Source organism: Borostomias antarcticus (assembly GCF_949987555.1).
Source record: "Borostomias antarcticus genome assembly, chromosome: 6".
NCBI classification, from domain to species: domain Eukaryota; kingdom Metazoa; phylum Chordata; class Actinopteri; order Stomiiformes; family Stomiidae; genus Borostomias; species Borostomias antarcticus.
Window position 1 is genome coordinate 31113105 of NC_140239.1, and position 5822 is coordinate 31118926.

The following is a 5822-nucleotide window of genomic DNA, read 5'->3' on the forward strand; positions in this document are numbered from 1 at the left end:
AGCAGCAGGGTCAGATCACCTCAGCTATGGAGAGAGAGAGCAGCTGGGTCAGATCACCTCAGCTATGGAGAGAGAGAGCAGCAGGGTCAGATCACCTCAGCTATGGAGAGAGAGAGCAGCTAGGTCAGATCACCTCAGCTATGGAGAGAGAGAGAGCAGCTGGGTCAGGTCACCTCAGCTATGGAGAGAGAGAGCAGCTAGGTCAGGCAGGGGTCAGGTCACCTCAGCTATGGAGGTGAGAGAGAGCAGCAGGGTCAGGTCACCTCAGCTATGGAGAGAGAGAGAGCAGCTAGGTCAGGTCACCTCAGCTATGGAGAGAGAGAGCAGCTAGGTCAGATCACGTCAGCTATGGAGAGAGAGAGAGCAGCTAGGTCAGACAGGGTCAGATCACCTCAGCTATGGAGAGAGAGAGCAGCTGGGTCAGATCACCTCAGCTATGGAGAGAGAGAGAGAGCAGCTGGGTCAGATCACCTCAGCTATGGAGAGAGAGAGAGAGCAGCTGGGTCAGATCACCTCAGCTATGGAGAGATAGGAAAAAAAAACTTCTGAATCAGGATCCAAGAGTCAAAAACAAAATGAACAGCAAGTCTCCATTACAGCTGTCAGCGTCAATCATGGGAAGCTGAGGGAAGTCGATCATGGGAAGCTGAGGGAAGTCGATCATGGGAAGCTGAGGGAAGTCGATCATGGGAAGCTGAGGGAAGTCGATCATGGGAAGCTGAGGGAAGTCGATCATGGGAAGCTGAGGGAAGTCGATCATGGGAAGCTGAGGGAAGTCGATCATGTGAAGCTGAGGGAAGTCGATCATGGGAAGCTGAGGGAAGTCGATCATGGGAAGCTGAGGGAAGTCGCTCATCCATTGTATTTAATGACAGCAGCTCCACTTGCGTCATGACGTTCGCTGCCAGCGGCAACGTCAAGGTTCATTTCTCGGTAAAACGTCACGACGGTTGACGCTGGCGGCTGTAGTGGAGCCGTGCAATGGCCTTGTCTGAGCTGAGCGGCTCATGTAGACAACACAGATCTACTCTGCATATTCACCATATTCCATAGGCGATTTTACCCTCTGAGAGTAGGGGGGGCAACATTTTGACGTGAGGAAAAAAAACAAAACAGTTCTGCCGTCTTGTCCCATCTATTTACAAAGAATACCAGTTCAACCAGACAATTCAATATGTACAACGCATCAAACTTCATCTAGACACCACGAGCATGGTGGTAGCTTCTTCATTAGCATTGCCAGATTTTATTTTATTTTATGAAGAAGTGGTAAATCATTTTTATAGCTCTTTTTGCCATTATGAGCAGGTTGGCTAGTTGTAGCTTGTTGAGCACTGAGCAGTACAGACAGATCTCATTTTTTTCGACGGACGAGTTGTGCCATTAGTGGATTATGAATATATATATATATTTTTAAAGGTAGCCTAGTTTAAGTAATAAATACACTTTTAAAATTAATGATGATCTAACACAAACTGGTACAAACCACAATTATGTATTTAATAATTGTGTTAATTAGTAAAAATTAAAAAAAAAAGACCTTTTTTTTTTTTAAGAATCTGAGCAGAGTTGGGCTGTCCAATCAGGAGGGGCACTTGCCCCCTCTGCCCCCCCTATAAAATTTCCAATGCCATATTCTGTTAATTAAGTAATCATCGCTGGAAACACAAGGCTACCTCTCTCCTCTTTGCTAAGCAGGTCGAGGGCGGGGGTAGTGAGGGGCGGCCCGGCGGTGGGCCAGGTCAGGGCGGGCATGGGGCTCTTTAGCCAGGGACTCCACTCGACGATGTAGGCCTACTTGCCGGCCAGGAGCAGAGCAGCTACAGGTTGTCCGGAACGTGAAAATACCCATCTACAGTGACAAGTAGGCTAGCCATTGCTAAATAACAAACTACTACACTAGCTACTCCATAGGAATGAGCCCAAAGATCACTTCGCTAGCTTCCTAACGCTAACGTCACCTAACCTAGCTCTAATGATATTGTAGGGTTAGGTAGCCTACTTGTTTGCTGTGTAACATATCAACTGACCGGTTGTCAAAATTAATTTCACATAAATGGCTACAGTTTTATAGCCAGCAATCTCAAATAGCTTAAATGTTAGTTTGGCTGTCTGGCACAATACAGTTAGGCTACGTTAGCTAAGCCAACGTTAGCTAGTCTCGAGACAGTGAGGACGAAATGAGACTTTCTGAACGAACCACCGAGGCTCAATGTATCGCAAATAGATTAATAACTCACTACTGACATTTTCTGGCAAATATAATTTAGAGCAGCCAATATAAATGGTAAATGGACTGAACTTATATAGCGCTTTTCCACCTTAGCGGCACTCAAAGCGCTTTACAATGGCCTCTCATTCACCCATTCACACACACACTCACACACCAATGGCGGCAGCTGCCATGCAAGGTGCTAACCTGCTCATTGGGAGCGATTTGGGGTTAGGTGTCTTGCCCAAGGACACTTCGACATGTGGACAGTCGGAGCTGGGATTCGAACCACTGACCCTGATCACGTGGCAACTAAGCGCTGAAACATTGAACTGATTTTGATTGACATCTTGACCGCTACGTATAAACCACGGGAAGTGGGGAAGGTATTGAATGATGTGTCTTGATATTTATCACCTTGAGTCTGCAATACAGTTGAACTGAATTGAGGAACAACAGAGTCCTAGCTGTAGGATAGTTGAGATGAAATGGACTCTTCTTCATCAGCCTGGAGCTACAGTAGCATATATGAAGATGTGTTAAAATGACTCTTGTATTGCTGGGGCAGTGGCTGTAATTTAGCAAAGGAATAGGAATAGTAGCCTGCACTAAACACTGAGGATGATCATGATTTCACAGGATATGATATAGGCCTACTCATAAACCCTAGATAATTATCATTAGGCCAGATTTGTTTTAATTATTTCTGACTATAATAGAAATAATTACTAGCACTCTGGTAGCTTGCCAGCACTCTCTGTGTCTCTGAATTAATTATGAATTTCATGTCTGACCTCCATTGCAAAATAAGCCCTTTATGTCTCTTCTGTCTCAATGCTAATAACCAGGCCGTTGTGTTCATATTCAGCCAGAGGAGATCAGAAGGAAGATTGGTCCCAAGATTGGTCAGATTAACATTTCCTCCAGTCGTGTTAATCAGGGCAATCTCAGAGCAATGTCTCCACAAGGGATTGGATTCACACCTGGGTTTCACCTCCTGAATCTGTTACCAAAACATGTTTATTAGAACCAGTCAGTAGGAGGATGGACAAATTAAAAAACAATGCCTCATATTTTGTCACTGACAGTGATTTCTGGATATTATATATATAACTCAGTGGTGGACTTAGAACCAATTACATTTTGGAGTGGATTCGAAACACGGGGTTTGGACTGGGGGTTGCACCGCCGGCTGTGACCCGAGGGGGGCGCCAGAGAGCCGGCCAAATACAGCCAGCCATTTGCTGTGACTGGTGATTTCTTTCTAATAAACCAAAAGAGAGTCAGAAAGAACAGAATAATAACACTCTTCTGGGTACAGATATTTAGAATAACATTCTTCTGGGTACAGATATTTAGAATAACACTTTTGTGGGTACATATATTTGTGGTAGTGGTTGCTTCAGGGAGAACATTCCAGAAAAGAGCACTTTCCAAACAAATGATCAGGTTGGAATTACTTCAATATGTTTAATAGACCACAAGGACATATAATGTTTTGGGGGGAGAACATTTGAATGTAAACAAAGAACTTGAACAAAACTCAAATGAAATTCCATTAAATCCCTAAAACCTTGAGACCTCTAAAACCATAAATGAGAGAATAGGCTCTTTGCACAAACTCCACTACTTCCTCAAATTCTACAGGCATCCTCTGGCGCGTTCCAGGCAACCCGTAACTCGTGTTTTTCCGACCTCCTACTCGTGAAAATGCAATGGAATGGCAGTCAAACCCGTAACTTCCCACCCGTGAACTCGTACAGATCGATGTACTCCCAGTTGCGCTCTCTGACGTCACACAGCCTCTAAACAAGATGGCAGCCCCCATGGGTATGGCGACAAAGATAACTTTAGGGCAATGTAAAGTAAATTTGTACGTTGTAATCAAAATAATACAAACGATTATGCACTACAACCTGCTATGTGTATGTAATGATGCCCAAATATGTTGACAAGAGATAGCTAGTGCTAGCTAGCTAACATTAAGGTAAACCTGAACGTGACCATGCAAACGGCGAAAAGTCGATGATGTCAATAAATAAAATGTAACGTACAATTTCTTAGCATAGCGAAATTAGGCATACAATGTTTAGCTTGCCAGCTCTGACAATGTGCCAAATCTCAAGCTTTTACCATATTGGCTTGTTTACATGTATCCAGAATGCCACGCATTCAGACAGTTTGCCTGGAACGCTATGAAGTCTTGAGTCGTGACTTGAAGTCGTAACTTAGGAGCTCACAATCCTATCTGGAATGCGGCATTACCTTCTGTCCTATACTATTGGATGGAAGTGATTAATCAGGTGTGCGGCACAGCTGATCACACCTGATTAATCACTTCCATCCAATGGTATAGGACAGGAAATAGATATGCCTGTAGAATTTGAGGAAGTAGTGGAGCTTGTGCAAAGAGCCTATAGAGGTTTAGTGATCTGTGAGCCAGTGGGGTGGATAGAGTGAGATCAGACAGCACCACCAGTGTGGGGGCAGATCTCTGGAGACACCATTATTAAAACTTGCCTCATGGTTTCACAGTTCCAGATGACAGATTCACACTTAAAAGGCCAGAACAAAATGAGGGATAGGGATAAGTTCATACTCTAATTATAGACCTGGCATGTGCTGCTACCCAAGCTTGCACGGATCAATCTTGTCTGTTATTTTGCTCGGCCGTTTACTGAAAGCCTGATTTCTGACTGACCGAAGGTCAATGGCGTCACTCACAGAAATGTGATCCATGGGCTCCTTTTAATGTAGGCCTAGCTGATAATAGAAATCCTACTGTTTTAAATGATGTCCTTGTACAAATGCACTGTGTTTGTATTGTATAGCCTTGTTTTGGATGTTAGATAGTCTCTCTCATTTCTTTTTTGACAGTCTTGACTGTCCTCCTGGTGGAACGCTGAAACATGTTGACATTTTTAATCATGTAAGCCAGTTACACTAAAGGCTATAATCATTTTCCTCCCGATCACTTTATTGAGTGCATGCATGGGTCATCTCTAATAAGTTGACCCATGCAATAATTCGGATCCGCTCCAAAATTGAAAGCGTTCTAAGTTGACCCATGCTACACCCCTCCGCCAAGTTTCCTGAAAGTGGGTCTTGTAGTTTTGTATAATCCTGTTAATGAACCAGCAAACAAACACACGCCATCGAAAACATTAATGAATAATAATGACACATCTCCATTCTGGTGACATTGAACTCTGACAGGTTGGTGCTAATGAGGTCCATAGAGTCCACACACACACACACACACACACACACACACACACACTCATACATACTATACAGTACATGGAGAATTTCTCAGTGTGGACATGTTTCATGGCTTATTCATTCTGTGTCTGGGAGGCCTCTCTGTCATCTCACCTCCTTATTCACTGATTTATGTGCCAGTATGGATCCTCAGACAACACACACACACACACACACACGCACACACACACACACACACACACGCACGCACACACACACACACACACACACACACACACACACACAGTCTTAGAGGCCACGGTTTATTTTGACTGGGGTTGTGTGCTGTGGTTAACATTCTTCTAGCTGTGAAATTATACAGCCTTGGATACTGTGCATGTGTGTGTGT